This window comes from Oncorhynchus mykiss, chromosome 12 (assembly GCF_057628025.1).
Source record: "Oncorhynchus mykiss isolate SJ-2025 chromosome 12, ASM5762802v1, whole genome shotgun sequence".
Lineage (NCBI taxonomy): Eukaryota > Metazoa > Chordata > Actinopteri > Salmoniformes > Salmonidae > Oncorhynchus > Oncorhynchus mykiss.
This window is the reverse complement of record NC_143033.1, coordinates 68,368,948-68,387,657: the sequence shown is the minus strand read 5'-3', so window position 1 is coordinate 68,387,657 and position 18,710 is coordinate 68,368,948.

The following is an 18,710-nucleotide window of genomic DNA, read 5'->3' as shown; positions in this document are numbered from 1 at the left end:
TTTGAATTAGACCTATTCTTTAACTTAGATTTTTTTCTTTGAGATGTGAATCCAACATATGAATTAATAATTTGTAGACAAACTGGAATTAAAGCTAGACTAAGTCAATGGTACCGATGGAACTATCAATGCAGAAGATAAATCTACTTTAAATGTGTAATGACTTTCCTCTTCGTCTGGTGAGGAATAGGAATCATCGGACCAACACGCAGCGTGGTAAGTGTTCATTGTAAATTAACTGAACACTGAATGACAAAAAAAACAAGAGAGTGAATGACACGAAACAGGAAACAACTACCCACCAACACAGGTGGGAACAGGCTACCTAAGTATGGTTTTCAATCGGAGACAACGATAGACAGCTGCCTCTGATTGGGAACCATACCAGGCCAAACACAGAAATGAGGGGAAACAGAGGGTTAAATACACAACAGGTAATGAATGAGATTGAAACCGGGTGTGTAGGAAGACAAGACAAAACCAATGGAAAATGAAAAATTGATCAATGATGGCTAGAAGACCGGTGACGTCGAGCACCGCCCGAACAAGGAGAGGCTTCGACTTCGGTAGAAGTCATGACAAGCCTATTAACTTGTCAACATGTTAACAAATTATATGTTGGATTCACTTCTTCAACTAAAAAAAAAAAAAAAGTTAAAGAATGGGATTAAGCCTGTGGCTCAGATGGAACTATACAAGCAGTAGATAGATCTCCTTCAAATGTTGATATTTGGTTGCACAACCAAACACAATTCAATATGACTTTTGTAATACAGTAAATAGCGTAAGGTTCAGGCTATTTTACAACCTAATGTAACATTCAATCTTTAAATGAGTAACACATCCATGGCCACATTTTGAGGTTACTGTAACTATACACTTCTTCTTATGTAATCATATAAAGTGTGCATGTTCAAGATAGCATGCATAAATCATCGCAAATCCTCGTACGGCATTGATCACTTGCTCAATGTATTTTCTAATGTAATCTGAACTGCAATCCAAGTAATTTGGTTTTGCTATTAGACGTAGCACAATGATAACACAACCTGTTGCATAAATTAACAAATGATCGGACATTGTATTTCCATTTGAACTTTGTTGTGCTTTTAAATAGTTGAAAGTGCAGTGATGGACGTTATGGGTGACAACTAAACCAAATATCAGACATTGTTTTTCCACTGGAATTTGATTGTGCTTTTAGATGGTTGAACGCCGCATTGGAAATTCAACTAGCTTTTGGCTTTATTTTGGAGTGGGAGAATATAAACTGTAATCTCATGGGGTGCCCAGTGGGTTCCACGCTGTAAAAACACTTTCTCGTTCCGTTTCTCTTTCTGCTGGATTCCCCCTATTCATATAGAGATGATTGGAAACATTGGTCTCTATAATATGTGCTTAAGTCCTAGAAATTGTGATATATGAACACTATAGGGCCCGAAGTATGGTATATACTGTATACTGTATTATTTACTATGAGGCCTACAGGTATTTCAATTTTTCTCTGCTCTTTCTAGACAAGTTGAAAGTGGTTTTCTCAATTCAATATAACTTTTATTTTCATTGTGAAATTGCCTGTTTATGTATCTGTCACAACTTCTCCCGAAGTCGTTGCCTCTCCTTGCTCGGGCGGTGCTTGGCGGTCGACGTCACCGGTCTTCTAGCCATCATCAATCCATTTTTCATTTTCCATTGGTTTTGTCTTGTCTTCCCACACACCTGTTTCAATCCCATCCATTACCTGCTGTGCATTTAACCCTCTGTTTCCCCTCATGTCTTTGTCAGAGATTGTTTATTGTCAGGGTAGTGTTTAGTTTTATAGGTGCCCGATGGGGCCTTGTACCCATATTTGTTTATATTCATTTTTCTTCTTAGTTTTATGGAGCATGTTACTTGGACATTTATTAAAAGACTAATTTTACACTCCGTTTGACTCTCCTGCGCCTGACTTCCCTGCCACCTATACACACGTCTCTGACAGTATGCTATTGTCTATACATTTTAAATTGCAATTTCCAAAAATCATATCAATTGTATAACCATACTCACATACTCCTATTCATAACTGCATTCATTGTGGACAGTTTATCCAGCAGATTTAGATGTTTTACTTCCTTTATACAGTATAAATGATTTAATGAAAAGTTCAGACCGAACGGTTGAAAACGAAACCCTGATACCTACAATATAATGTATCATGTATAATTAGTGAAACACCGCCAACAACCCATACAGCATTAATGGCACAGCTTTAAAATAAGAACTGAAATTGTACACTCTCCTTTGGAAGTGTCTGTCAGATACTTTTTGTACAATTAATCCCTCCCTCCACTTTCCACACCTTTGGAGACAGGGAGACAGCTTAACCTGCTGCAATCTGCAGAATTCATGGGCCGTGGATAAGAACCAGACAGCTGGCCGATTTTCTCCTCCTAAAAGACTCTTCAAAACTTCACAAGGAGTGTTATTAAATTAAAAAGATAAACGGTGACTTTTTACTCATAACAAAGACTCACCTCATCCCACTCCTATTTCGCTCATCCTCCTTTTTTTCCATCCTTAAACTACAAACTGTGTCTGGAGTGCCTAAATATAGCACTCCATTTTGTCATGTTCAGCATTCTTCGGGGACGTTGAAGCTAGCTAGCCCCAGATTTAGTAACAGTGGCATTTATAGCTTTAGAGAAAGAAGAATGAGGATAAATCATCTGGCGGTGGCTTTGGCCAGGGTTCAATCACCAGTAGCATGCCATAAATACTACCACTGCCTTTCAGTTTGATGGGAAAGCTATGCAATTTGGAAGGTACAAATAAAGTCTTAAAATCAATGTTGAAAAGGGAATATAGTATTAGCTAGCTTAGGTATGTTCCTAGGAGAGAAAACAAGTACGTAACTTACAAAATAGTTTAGGGAAATTTACAAAGTTTCTAGAATGAATGGAAAATGTACCTAAACCACACTTACCGACAGTACACTTCTATTTTATACACTACATGACAAAAGTATGTGGAAACCTGCTCATCAAACATTCAAAAATCATGGGCATGAATATGGCGTTGGTCCCCCCCTTTGCTGCTATAACAGCCTCCACTCTTCTGGGAAGGTTTTCCAGTAGATGTTGGAACATTGCTGCTGGGACTTGCTTCCATTCCGCCACAAGAGTATTAGTGAGGTCAGTCACTGATGTTGAGCGAATAGGCCTGGCTCGCAGTCTGCGTTCCAATTCATCCCAAAGGTGTTCGATGGGGTTGAGGTCCACTCCAGCCAACGCTTGGCATTGCACATAGTGACCTTAAGCTTGTGTGCGGCTGCTAGGCAATGGAAACTAATTTCATGAAGCACCTGACGAACAGTTCTGGTGTTGACGTTGCTTCCGGAGGCAGTTTGGAGGACAGAATTTTTACGCCCTACGCGCTTCAGCACTCGGCGGTCTCGTTCTGTGAACTTGTGTGGCCTACCACTTTGCGGCTGAGCCGTTGTTGTTCCTAGACATTTCCACTTCACAATAACAGCACTTACAGTTGACCGGGGCAGCTCGAGAAGGGCAGAAATTTGACAAACTGACTTGTTGGAAAGGTGGCATCCTATGACGGTGCCACGTTGAAATTCACTGACCTCTTCAGTAAGGCCGTTCTACTGCCAAAGTTAGTCTATGGAGATTGCATGGCTGTTTGCTCGATTTTATACACCTGTCAGCAACGGGTGTTGCTGAAATAGCCGAATCCACAAATTTGTCGGTGTCCACATACTTTTTTAATATATAGTGTATCCCTCAAATATCCAATTAAATGGTGGCCAACATTGAGAGAGAGAGAGAGAGGTGTACTCCATTTGTGTTTTGCCACCCAGCTGGGATTGGAATGTTTGAATATGATGATATTGATAACAACCTATTGACTGGAATCAAAATGGTATTGACCCCAATACTGCTCCCAATGCACTTGAACTCAGCGAAGTCGAGAATCCTATTACTTTATTTTTCACATAAACCGCAAGAGGATCTGCAATCTGCAGAAACATGTACAGTACCTGTAGTCAAGTCAATAGTTCAATGAGTCATTTGGTCTTTTATTCTTATAAATTATTATTTTATTCTTTGATCTGCTCCTTTAGGGTTTTGTGTTTTTCCACACTTCCGACAAAACCCATTCCAATTGGCAATAAAATGCTTGGATCAGTGATGCCTTTGTTCTAGTCTTTCTCTTTCTCCTTGAATTTCCCCTGGACGTCATAACGTGAGTGATTGACATCTGTAACGGATTAGAGAGGGAGGTTGAAACTCTCTTGAGATACCATTATAAACTATGAAAGCTGGTATACTCTTCAAAACGTTTAGGTTGAATTCACATTCATGCTGCTTGAAACAATGGGGTGCCCCACAGAGCTGTGTTGTATTCCCAAAACAAATCAGAGCATGTCTATCAATTTCAAAATATTAAAGTTGGGAACCCCATAACTCAGTGCATCTGATGCATCTAATCAATACATGGAATCAAAGATTGATTTACTCAATATGAACTCCTAAGAATAACCAAAAAGTTGTGAGATGGACCATTTTAATGATTTAAAAAAGTGTAGCCCAGTGTGTCCTGGGCCTGAATGTGTATTATTTGTCCCAACTGGAAGACACAATGTGCTGCATATATGAATTAAGTTTAAAAAAAGTTCAGCTCTGCTTTTTAACAAGGTAACTTGTTAAACCAGCCTATTCTATTCTAGAGATCCGGAACAATTTCCAGTTGCCTGTTTCCATTACTCGGTGACATAAATGAGCCAGGGGAGCTATTATGGTGGGCGGTACTGCACTTTGGAGCCTTTTAAAGTGCTGCTTGATCAATTCTGTCACAAACAGTGAGGTGATTAAGAATTCCATATTCCTGTGGACCTACTGAGAGAATACAAACAATGTAAGTTGTGTGTTTCAGTTGGGTTATTCCAAACAATACCACTGGGAATTCCCAGCCATGCACCACAACAGTCAAATGCTTAGAAGTCATTAAAACATTTCTCAACTACAAGAAATGTATAGCAAAAAAAAAAAAAATTGATTGTTGTTGTTTTGGGAGGCAGTCGAAAGCTCAGGTCTTGACAGAAAAATAAAAATCCATCCAGCCGAGGGGTTGGATTGGGGGTGTGTGGGATGCTTCAGTGTTTGTTGTTGTCACTCATGCTTTCCATCATGACATTCCTTGGCTGGATGTACGAGCCTGAGGACTCGCTTTCTTTATTGGAGATTCTCAATCTGCTTCAAAAAAACTTTTGTAAACTACATACTGTTGCTGGGCGAAAATGTAAGAGCTGGGGGTTTTGTCTTCGAAATTACAGTCAGTCATTGAATGAAGACATTACAACATCTCCCATCTGTTGTTCTACTTGCCTTGCTGGAAGGGTTGAATGTTAGTCAGGCGGCCGAAGCTACTTCCTCAAAGAGAGAAAGAGAGTGAGAGGGAGAGATCGTGCCTTGGGATCAAATCGTTAATCTCTGGTGACTGGCTTGTGTAACACAACAAATCTCTCTCTTGTTAAAACATTTGAACCAGCTTCAGGCCAGCAACTTTGGTGCTTCTGCTACATTCTTTATTTTCTGGAACCATTTATTGTGCCGAGGACAACAAGTGGCAATTTTACAGTCAGACCCTCCCCATCACCCAGAAGTGCGACCACCGCATCAAGAACCCCTACGTCATCCACAAGTGCAACCACCGCATCAAGAACCCCTACGTCATCCACAAGTGCAACCACCGCCGCCACCGGTGCAGCGAGACCCTCTACGTTAGGGATGGGAAACTTTGATGTTGGTGGGGGGCACAAAAACATCTAAACTCATCATGAGAGGCCATAGTTGCCTGTGGGTCTGCATACCCACATAAACACCCCCCTTTACAGCTAATTTCTTGCAATTCTGCACATTTTGCCATAGAGTGGAATGAAATGTTTGCAGTTTTTAATATATCTGAATGAAGATGTTTCTATAGAAGATGTTTTTTTTTGTCACATACACCGAGTAGGTGCAGTGAAATGTGTTGTTTTACAAGGTAGGCCATAGTAGTACGGCGCCACTGGAGCAAAGGCTTCCTGCCGCTTGGCTAACAAAATCAAGAAACAAAATAAAATGGGCCTCACGGATGGTAATTCGACCATGGTAATTGACTGACTGTCAGTGACTGACACAACAAGAGATAAGTTGCTGATGCACAACCACATTTTCGAAATTGCACCTTGTGCCTTCTACTATTCTAACACGCAACAGTAAGTTGAGACACCGACAGAATGAAACAACAGTTCAACATTCACCTTTTGCTATTATTCTGACAGTCAACGCACACAATTTGATGCATAAATTGGATATTCAACGTATGCAACACACATAATGCACTGCAACTGCCTCCGCAACACATTGCTGCAAGGCAAACACAGCGTTGCATTCGCGCAAAACTGAAATCGCGAACCACCGCATTTAACCATGGCAAGGTGACTGGGAATATGGCCGAATACAAACAATGGAGTTATTCCCTCTATAAGGCAATCAAACAGGCAAAACGTTGGTACCGAGAAAAAGTGGAGTCGCATTTCAAAGGCACAGACATGAGACGTATGTGGCAGGGTCTACAGACAATCACGGACTACAAAGGGAAAACCAGCCACGTTGCGGACACCGACATCTTGCTACCAAGGACTGTGGGCTCTCCTTTTCCGTGGCCGACGTGAGTAGGACATTTAACACTCGCAAGGCTGCCGGCCCAGACGGCATCCCTAGCTGTGTCCTCAGATCATATGCAGACCAGCTGGCTGGAGTGTTTACGGACATATTCAATCCCTCCCCATTCCAGTGTGCTGTCCCAACATTCTTCAAGATGGCCACCACTGTTCCTGTACCTAAGAAAGCAAAAGTTACTTAAATAAATTTCTATCGCCCAGTAAACTCACTTCTGTCATAATGAAGTGCTTTGGGAGACTAGTCATGGATCATATCACCTCTACCTTACTTGACACCCTAGACCCACTTCAATTTGCTTACAGCCCCAATAGATCCACAGAATATGCAATCGCCACTGCACACTGCCCTAATCCATCTGGACAAGAGCAATACCTATGTAAGAATGCTGTTCATTGACTATAGCTCATCATTCAACACCATAGTACCCTCCAAGCTCATTATTAAGCTTGAGGCCCTGGGTCTGAATGCCGCCTTGTGCAACTGGGTCCTGGACTTCCTGACATGCCGCCCCAAGGTGGTGAAGGTAGGAAACAACACCTCCACTTCGCAGATCCTCAACACTGGGGCCCCACAAGGGTGCGTGCTAAGCCCCCTCCTGTACTCCCTGTTCACCCATGACTGCGTGGTCATTGACGCCTCCAACTCAATCATCAAGTTTGCACACGACACAACAGTAGTAGGCCTGATTGCAACAATGACAAGACAGCCTACAGGGAGGAGGTGAGGGCTCTAGGTGTGTGGTGTGGGGAAAATAACCTCTCACTCTACGTCAACTGAACAAAGGAGCTGATCATGACTTCAGCAAACAGCAGAGGGAGCACCCCCTATCCACATCGAACTGGACCTCAGTGGAGAAGGTGGAAGCTTCAAGTTCGTCTGCGTACACATCACGGACAAACTGAAATGGTCCACCCACACAGACAGAGTGGTGAAGAAGGCACAACAGCACCTCTTGAACCTCAGGAGGCTGAAGAAATTTGGCTTGGCACATAAAATCCTCAGAAACCTTTACAGATTAACAATTGAGAGCGTCCTGTCGGGCTGTATCACCGCCTGGTACGGCAACTGCTCCGCCCACAACGCTAAGGCTCTCCAGAGGGTAGTGAGGTCTGCCCAACGCAGCACCGGGGGAAAACTACCTGCGATCCAGGACACCTACAGCACCTGATATCACAGAAAGGCCAAAAAGATAATCAAGGACAACAACCAACAGAGCCACTGCCTGTTCACCCGCTATCACCCAGAAGGCAAGGTCAGTACACGTGGATCAAAGCTGGGACCAAGAGATTGAATAACAGCTTCTATCTCAAGGTCATCAGACTGTTAAATAGCCAACACTAGCACATTAGAGGCTGCTGCCCTATATACAGTGCCTTGCGAAAGTATTCGGCCCCCTTGAACTTTGCGACCTTTTGCCACATTTCAGGCTTCAAACATGAAGATATAAAACTGTATTTTTTTGTGAAGAATCAACAAGTGGGACACAATCATGAAGTGGAACGACATTTATTGGATATTTCAAACTTTTTTAACATATCAAAAACTGAAAAATTGGGCGTGCAAAATTATTCAGCCCCCTTAAGTTAATACTTTGTAGCGCCACCTTTTGCTGCGATTACAGCTGTAATTCGCTTGGGGTATATCTCTATCAGTTTTGCACATCGAGAGATGTCCCCCATTCCTCCTTGCAAAACAGCTCGAACTCAGTGAGGTTGGATGGAGAGCATTTGTGAACAGCAGTTTTCAGTTCTTTCCACAGATTCTCGATTGGATTCAGGTCTGGACTTTGACTTGGCCATTCTAACACCTGGATATGTTTATTTTTGAACCATTCCATTGTAGATTTTGCTTTATGTTTTGGATCATTGTCTTGTTGGAAGACAAATCTCCGTCCCAGTCTCAGGTCTTTTGCAGACTCCATCAGGTTTTCTTCCAGAATGGTCCTGTATTTGGCTCCATCCATCTTCCCATCAATTTTAACCATCTTCCCTGTCCCTGCCCCTGCTGAAGAAAAGCAGGCCCAAACCATGATGCTGCCACCACCATGTTTGACAGTGGGGATGGTGTGTTCAGGGTGATGAGCTGTGTTGCTTTTACGCCAAACATAACGTTTTGCATTGTTGCCAAAAAGTTCAATTTTGGTTTCGTCTGACCAGAGCACCTTCTTCCACATGTTTGGTGTGTCTCCCAGGTGGCTTGTGGCAAACTTTAAACAACACTTTTTATGGATATCTTTAAGAAATGGCTTTCTTCTTGCCACTCTTCCATAACGGCCAGATTTGTGCAATATACGACTGATTGTTGTCCTATGGACAGAGTCTCCCACCTCAGCTGTAGATCTCTGCAGTTCATCCAGAGTGATCATGGGCCTCTTGGCTGCATCTCTGATCAGTCTTCTCCTTGTATGAGCTGAAAGTTTAGAGGGACGGCCAGGTCTTGGTAGATTTGCAGTGGTCTGATACTCCTTCCATTTCAATATTATCGCTTGCACAGTGCTCCTTGGGATGTTTAAAGCTTGGGAAATCTTTTTGTATCCAATTCCGGCTTTAAACTTCTTCACAACAGTATCTCTGACCTGCCTGGTGTGTTCCTTGTTCTTCATGATGCTCTCTGCGCTTTTGACGGACCTCTGAGACTATCACAGTGCAGGTGCATTTATACGGAGACTTGATTACACACAGGTGGATTGTATTTATCATCATTAGTCATTTAGGTCAACATTGGATCATTCAGAGATCCTCACTGAACTTCTGGAGAGATTTTGCTGCACTGAAAGTAAAGGGGCTGAATAATTTTGCACTCCCAATTTTTCAGTTTTTGTTTGTTAAAGTTTGAAATATCCACTAAATGTCGTTCCACTTCATGATTGTGTCCCACTTGTTGTTGATTCTTCACAAAAAAATACAGTTTTATATCTTTATGTTTGAAGCCTGAAATGTGGCAAAAGGTCGCAAAGTTCAAGGGGGCCGAATGCTTTCGCAAGGCACTGTACATAGACTGGAAATCACTGGCCACTTTATTAATGGAACACTAGTAACTTTAATAATGTTTACATTGCATTACTCATCTCATGTGTATACTGTATTCTATTCTACTGTATCTTAGTCTATGCTGCTCTTCCAAATATATAAAATTATTTATAAAGTCGAAAGTTTACACACAACTTAGCCAAATACATTTAAACTCAATTTTTCACAATTCCTGACATTTAATCATGGTAAAAGGTTGCTGTCTTAGGTCCGTTAGGTTCACCACCTTGTTTTAAGATTGTGAAATGTCAGAATAATAGTAGAGAGATTTATTTATTTCAGCTTTTATTTCTTTCATCTCCTTCCAAGTGGGTCAGTAGTTTACATACACTCAATTAGTATTTGGTAGCATTGCCTTTAAATGGTTTAACTTGGGTCAAACATTTTGGGTAGCCTTCCACAAGTTTCCCACAATAATTTGGGTGAATTTTGGCCCATTCTTCCTGACAGAGCTGGTGTAACTGCTTAGTAGGCCTCCTGGCTCGCACACGCTTTTTCAGTTCTGCCCAAATACATTCTATAGGATTGAGGTCAGGGCTTTGTGATGGCCACTAAAATGCTTCTATATATCCACATAATTTTCCTGCCTCATGATGCCATCTATTTTGGGAAGTGCACCAGTCCCTCCTGCAGCAAACCACCCCCACAACATGATGCTGCAATCCCGTGCTTCACGGTTGGGATGGTGTTCTTTTGTTTGCAAGCCTCCCCCTTTTCACTCCAAACATAACGATGGTCATTATGGCCAAACAGTTCTATTTTTGTTTCATCAGCCCAGAGGATATTTCTCCAAAATGTACAATCTTTGACCCCGTGTGCAGTTGCAAACCGCAGTCTGTTTTTTTTATGGCAGCTTTGTAGCAGTGTCTTCTTCCTTGCTGAGCGGCCTTTCAGGTTATGTCGATATAGGACTTGTTTTACTGTGGATGTAGATACTTTTGTACCTGTTTCCTCCAGCATCTTCACATGGTCCTTTGCTGTTGTTCTGGGATTGATTTGCACTTTTCGCACTAAAGTACGTTCATCTCTAGGAGACAGAACGCGTCTCCTTCCTGAGCGGTATGATGGCTGCGTGGTCTCGTGGTGTTTATACTTGCGTACTATTGTTTGCACAGATGAACATGGTACCTTCAGGCGTTTGGAAATTGATCCCTTCTGGAGGTCTACAATTTCTTTCTGAGGTTTCTGCGGGAATTCTTTTGATTTTCCCATGATGTCAAGCAAAGAGGCACTGAGTTTGAAGGTAGGCCTTGAAATACATCCACAGTAACACCTCCAATTGACTCAAATGATGTCAATTAGCCTATTAGAAGTTTCTACAGCTATGACATAATTTTCTGGAATTTTCCAAGCTGTTTAAAGGCACAGTCAACTTAGTGTATGTAAAATTCTGACCCACTGGAATTGTGATACAGTGAATTATAAGTGAAATAATCTGCCTGTAAACAATTGTTGGAAAAATTACTTGTGTCATGCACAAAGTAGATGTCCTAACCAACTTCCCAAAACTATAGTTTGTTAACAAGACATTTGTGGATTGGTTGAAAAACGATTTTTAATGACTCCAACCTAAGTGTATGTAAACTTCCGTCTTCAACTGTATATATTTTTTTTATTCCATTTCTTTACTTAGATTTGTGTGTATTGTTATGAAATTGATAGATATTACTTGTGAGAATTTACTGCTCTGTTGGAGCTAGAAGCTCAAGCATTTCGCTACACCCGCAATAACATCTGCCAAACACGTGAATGTGACCAACAAAATTTGATTTGATTTTATATGATTGTATTTCTGGTGTAGCGAAACACAATGACACTGTCAGTGTGAATGATGTGTTACAAATATGCAACTGCGGTTATGTTTACTGCTCTTTATCTGCATGCACGCATGCGCGTACACACACAAACCTTTTTTCATGCACAAACACACATACACAAGCACTTTCTGGAGAATTTAGACATCTTGGGACAATAATCCTCTCCATCAGCCCACTGAGAAGATGAGCTGGGCTAGGTGGATTTGTAAGGTTTTCATAGTAGACATCTTTCCAGCCACCTGGTTTCGCCTCCTGGGTTTATCCTACAAGGCTGGCCAAAGAGTGACGATTCCTCGCCTTGTAGAAGACATGGTAATCTACAGTAGCAGTAAGTCATTTGGTGTGGGGAAGTGGATGCCAAAGGGTAACATGTTCATGCACCATTTAAGGCCTCCTGAAAGTGGCATCCCACCGAGAAATGTACATGCCCGGACGGTGTATCAGATGTGAACGTACAAACATTGAGTGTCCATATTTTTGAGGGGATGATCCCTGGTAGAGAGCCATCTCCTGTATGTTGAGCGCCATAAGAATGTGACACAATCCTGGCTTAACCAGTCTCCAGACCTGCCAGAGCCAGTCTCCCATCTGACACAACTGTTCTTCATCATCGTCTGTCATAGCACATTATCCCCATGTCACTGTTGGCCCTGTACAAGGACAAACACTGCACGCCAGGCCCACAGACAATAAATCTGCTGCTCCTTCCAGATCCTATAACACTCATGTCAGTCAGTGAGAGGCGAAAGGTTACCTCCTTCCAAAATTAACAAACATAAACAAACAATGGCCGGGATTACAAAAGCAAGTGGACAGTCAACCTACATAGATTCTAGATCAAAGAAGCCCTCCTCTATATAAAACAGTTGGAAGATTTTTAAAAAATGATACGTTTTATGATCATCTGTAGACCAGAGTAGGGGTGGGCTCAATGGATGTGGTTCCCTGTTGGACTGGCTTACCCAGTGATGCCCCCGAGTCATTCTGCATGCTGACTTTCACCAGAGACCTCTGATGGGGCCAGTAACATGAGAGGACCCATCCAGCCATAGCCCAGAGGGGACTTAAAACCTGAGAACCTGCCAGATGCGCCCCTACAGACACACTGCCTTTACAACCATTGTGAAAGAGCAACAGGCTTAAATCCAATCTGGGTAGGTCCGCTGGAGCCCGCAAGTGGGTCTGGGCTTTTTAGGATAGGGCATGAATGTGGCTACAAGTATTCATCTGTAAGGGCTGTTTTTCTATTAACGTCTACCTCTGATCTGAAAGGGCAGTTGTGGAGGTCTGCCTCAGTAAGTCAAAACCCAAGACAAAATATTTGGCTTACTGTGACAAAGTCGGTGGATATATCTTTATTCCCTCAATTGCTCACTGCCTAGAGCAGTTGTTATAAAACATATTAAATAGACATAGAAGTCTGAAATGAAGCTTTGAGTAAGACAACATTGACTGCAATAATGTGCCCAATCATGTCTGTCGTGTATTCTACAATGTTGCAACAAGTCAGAGGAGAATTACAACAGAAGGAGAAAAAGAAAATCAAATAGCAACTGGTAGCTTAGGCTCTTACTAAATGAAAACGTTTTAACGTTTCACTTAGAAGCACTGATTGAAGTTGTTTTCAATAAAGCTATTCGCAGCTGCTTTGGTAAATAGGAGCTAAATAAATCCAGATGGTTCCGTGTCTAGAGGTACAGTATGGTCCTCTGCTGGTCAATCTCTAAGCAGCAGGCGGTCTTAGCCTGTTTACATTTGTCAGCATGTAGCGAGTGTGCTGCAGACAGCTAGATATGGATTAGAATGGTCTTCCTCAGCCCCCCCAAAAATGTACAAACTAAAGTGTGTTTAATTGTCAGATAAACACGTTTTCATTAGTTTTTCAAATCATTTGAAAAGGGAACCCATTCGGAAACATGAGACAGGATAGAAATATATGTCCCACAAGATGAGAGGAACAATCCACTTCAAAACGGGGTATCCGATTGAGATTTTCCATGCTTGCGGTATTTGAGAGGGCAATACATTTTCTAAGGTGGAGATAAACGTGATACTTCCTCACAAGCCCTTATGAAAACAGTGTGTGTTTGGCAGAGCTCTCTACTCCGTCATATGGCATTTGGTAGTTTATGTGTACTATGTCCGTATGGCTTTGAGAAGATTGATATTGTTTGCACCAAGTGTGTTTTTATATATCCGTGACACCTGAAGATCCAGACGGAGGGCAGGAGCCCAGAGTTTACTCACTCACACAGGGCTAATCTCCTCAGCCAATCCCCCTCTATCCTGGGATTTCTGGGTAATTATGTTTGTGTCTGGTCTCTTTTCCTCTTCCTACACTGTCTTGTTCCCTGCCTTTTTTTTGTCTCATTCTCTATCCGGCATGCAGGCACACAAAGATACAGGCACAAGAAGATGCAGGCACACAAAGATGTGTGCACGCACGCACACATGCACACACACCAAAACCTAGATCATTTACACGCGTATTTTCACTTTTTCATGTGGAAATAATGATGCGAGCATGCCACTCTCGTTGTCTCTTTCACACCTTTTTTTCATCTTCCGTATCAATGGCTTCCATTACATGCTGTTCCTTCATGCTTTGTTCTTTCCTGCTCTGGTCCTTGCAGTTGTCATTACTTTACTTCATGTCACGGGTCCCCATCATGGTTTTAAAGGCCTGCTGGGCCATGCCAACTGTGCCAGGTTGATACCACATCAAATCCCCTTTGTCTGTGGGCTTCAGGCGTCATGCTGCACCTCTGCCATCACAGCCGCTATGCAGTGCCAATGGGCACCTCAGTGTGGCACAGCCCTGTTTTATTGTCAGTATAAGGCAGCTATGCCTATTATATTATACATGGTGCGTGGGATTGGTTATGCAAGCTTTGGAAACATCTCATTGCTTCCAATTCCGTGAGCTCTCTTCCTGTTATTGAGTTTGTCTTAATGAATGAAAGGGGATAGTGCCTTGGTGTTTGTTTATTCATCACTCACCGTTGAAATATACAGCTGTTTCTTTGAGACTCTACGGCTACATGTTAAAGCCTATCCACTGCACCGTTTGGAAAAGAATGTAAACATTGGGGTAAAGGAGTGTTAATATATTGTTATATTATGATGTGGTGCTGGGGCTCGCCAAACTTGTTGTGAGGCGGCTGTGCTTCCCTATTTGATACACATCATTAGTTTGAAACTTCAGACTGATGTTCATGTTTCTCTGTTATGCTACAGTATCACTGGAGAATATAGCTTGCAGTGAAAAAATGTGGACAGATGCAGTGGTAGTGAACGTTTCAATGATGTTTTAGCCATTTAGCACAAACACTTATCCAGACAATGTAGCCTTTCCTGCAGTCACGGACCAAAGGCGCCCTCTTTGGCCTCATGGGTGGAATGTTATTAATATTTTTCATAATTAATAACGTTTTTTGTTTACGGATGAAAGCGTGATGTTTCTGTGTCAAACAGTTGTGTTATATTTCAGTCATCTGTGAAGTATATAATAATATGTAATATTGGGATGCTAACTCAAAATTGAATACATTTCAACTCTGTTTCTGACATGGTACCGTTTTTTTATTTTATCTTTATTTTCTGACCATGTGTGTGAGTTGTGTACTTTTGTTTCAAAGTAGATTTGTTTAAGACTACCAAGAATCACTCTGTGTGGCCCTGATTTAGCCAACTGCAGTAAAAGGTTAAAGGAGCAATTAGGGTTAAGTGCCTTGCTCAAGAGCACAACAATAGTTTTTTTTTTTACCTAGTCGGCTCAAGTATTTGACCGGGGATCTTTCGGTTACCCAACACTCTAAACTGCTAGGCTAAACCACTCTTAACCGCCGCTACCTGCCAGCTCAATGAGCTGCTTGTTTGAAAAATTAAGATAAGCTGTATTTTTCCAGATGCTAGCACATTCTAGTGTACTACTGCCTTTTTTTCCAGACATTTACAGACCGGTGCTGGAGCCGGGAGCTCTGAGGAACTGACATTTAGGAGATTAATTAAGAAACATGTATCTAACTGGCTTCGACACTCGTATCCTGTCTAGGAAAGAATACTCTGCTGCTGTACCATGTCAGCAAATGCTTTTGGAGTCACTAAATGATTTTAGCTTCAGTAAAATGCCAAAAACTGGTGGTTTTTCAAAGAGATAAATGTTGAGTCAACATCACTGAATGTTGATGAAAGAATGCACTTGCTATGCAAATAGGACAGGATTGATGTTCAACCAAACTAACAGCACTGACATTTAGACAGGCTTCCGACGTGTACAGCTAACGTCTGTGTAGAACTAAAACAGCAGAGACAAATGCATGCAGACTCATGTACACAGACTACGCAACCAAATGCACTCAAATTTAGTTCATACCTGTCATTTAGAGTTATTAGCAACATCAGTTATTGGCTTCAAAGTTGTACTGCCGGAGTTTAACATAGTATACCGTACAGAGAGAGGACAGCTCACTGCCTACAGTGATTTAGGCGATGTTGAGAGTTCATAAACAACATGTTAATTAATATAATACATACCATTTAGTCGGAGATTTATCCGAAGAAACTTAGTCATGCGTGCATATATTTCTTTTAACGTATGGGTGGTCCTGGGAATCGAACCCACTATCCTGGCATTGCAATTCCTACCAACTGAGCACCACATTAACAGTATTTTTTTTAGATAAGAGAGAATAGGAGCTTGCCTGAAAGTCATGTGATATGACATTGGATCTGAGATATTATCTAACAGGAACAGCCTTGATATTGGGTTACTTTGGTCTACTGTATGAAGTATAATTAGGGCGCTGTGTTTTGCGCAATCATGTGACATAGCAAGCCTGTATCCTTTTTAAAAACCTATAAACCAGAAATAAGAATTACAAATTTTACATTTTACATTTTAGTCATTTAGCAGACGCTCTTATCCAGAGCAGTGAGTGCATACATGTTCATACTTTTTTTTACACCAAAACTGAATGCAATCATCTAAGGATGGTTCTCTCCATCTGACATAACAAAAACAGGACTGTTTGAAGAAAAAGCTTTAATAAATAAGGGTTCAAATCCAGGCATGTCACATGATTGCACGCAACACAGGGCCCTAAAATAGAATATGTTTAATAGGTAATTGGGGGAAAAAGGAATGGAAAATGATTGGAAAAGCATAGCCTTTCTGTCTGTATACAGTACACTTCCCACTCTCATGAGCGACAGCTTAATTAAGTAAGATAACATTATTTCTGCTAGTAATATAGTTACTAGAAAAAGTAATATCTAAACAGAGTTAGAGGAGCAATTATTTTCCTCATTTATACTTCCTAGTTTGTTTGTTTTTTCTTTCTAATTTCTAACTTCTAGTCCATACGACCCCCTGTTTTTGAAGTAAAAATATATGATTTGAAAGCTTGTGAGGGTGTCGGAAATATATGCCTGAAACATAGTTCATAAAACCCTTTCTTGGGTTTTCATAGTTGGGTGGGCTATTTACAGATGGGCTCACAGTGATCTGTGAGCTATTCTGGCAGCTGGTGCTTAGTCAGTGAGGGAGATATGAGTCTCCAGTTTCAGTGATTTATGGAATTCGTTCCAGTCATTGGCAGCAGAGAACTGGAAGGAAAGGCGATCAAAGGAGGAATTGGGTTTGGGGGTGACCAGTGAAATATACCTGCTGGAGTGTTTGCTATGGGTGGGTGCTGCTATGGTGACCAGTGAGTTGAGATAAGGCATGGCTTTACCTAGCAAAGACTTATAGATGACCTGGAGCCAGTGGGTTTGGCGGCGAATAGGAAGCGATGACTCTAGGAAATTTCAAGTTGAAAAAATATCATTTATAGGGTTTTCTCTGCTGTTAAACATAGTGGCCGGTCATTTTCGACCCTTAAGACAACACAAGGGTTAAAGTAATGATTGACTGTCATTTCTCTTTGCTTATTTGAGCTGATCTTGCCAAAATATGGACTTAGTCTTTTACCAAATAGGGCTATCTTCTGTGTACCACCCTTACATTTTCACAACACAACTGATGGGCTCAAACTTTTAACAAGGCACACCTGTTAATTGAAATGCATTCCAGATGACTTCTTCATTAAGCTGGTTGAGAGAATGCCAAGAGTGTGCAAAGCTGTCATCAAGGTAAATGGTGGCTACTATAAAATAATCTCAAATATAAAATATATTTTGATTTGTTTAACACTTTTTGGGTTAGTACACGATTCCATATGTGTTATTTCATAGTTTTGATGTCTTCACTATTATTCTACAGTGCGGAAAATAGTAAAAGTTAAGAAAAACCCTTGAATGAGTAGGTGTGTCCAAACTCTTGGGACTGTGTACTGTATACAGACAGAAAGGTGTGTAGGTGTGTCCAAACTTTTGACTGGTACTATATATATAGTACCAGTCAAAAGTTTGGACACACCTACTCATTCAAGGGTTTTTCTTAACTTTTACTATTTTCCGCACTGTAGAATAATAGCTTAACTTATTTATATATATATATATATATATACTGTATATATTCCATGTGCTTAGTATATGTGTTCCCAAATGACCCCTTACGGCCTGAACCAGTCACGAACCCCAATTTAGGTTTATTTTTGAACCAGTCATTTATTTTTCATCATGTGTATGTCTTATGCAATGGGTTATGAGAAACAGAGGGCTCACGTTGAAACATTAGGCCTTGTTTTTAAGCAAACATTTGCTCACAGAGCCAATAGCCAATCTTTGGCCACTTTCCAGGGCTAGGTCCCAAATGCGACCCTATTCCCTTTATAGTGTGTGCACTCTGGTCAAAAGTAGTGGACAATAACGATGTGGGACACACACCAGGTGTCAAGCTAAAGAGAGGTGAGTCATGGGTGAAGAGCTGAAGCTTTCTTATTAACTTCAATAACAACCACTACTTATCCCCTTCACTTTGTAGTTAATATTATACAAAAACGGAGTGCATTGAAAGCCAATGTCTTTTAAGTGCATAAAGTGCTGCCCTTAGAAACCTCTAATGGTTTCATGTGGAGAGAGGAAATCTACATAATTTAACAGTTTAACCAATCGAACACGGCTTTTGTATGAGTTAACCTATTAGGACGCTGATAATGTATAATTTTAATGTTCCATATTCATATTTAAGGGTTCCCAGATGG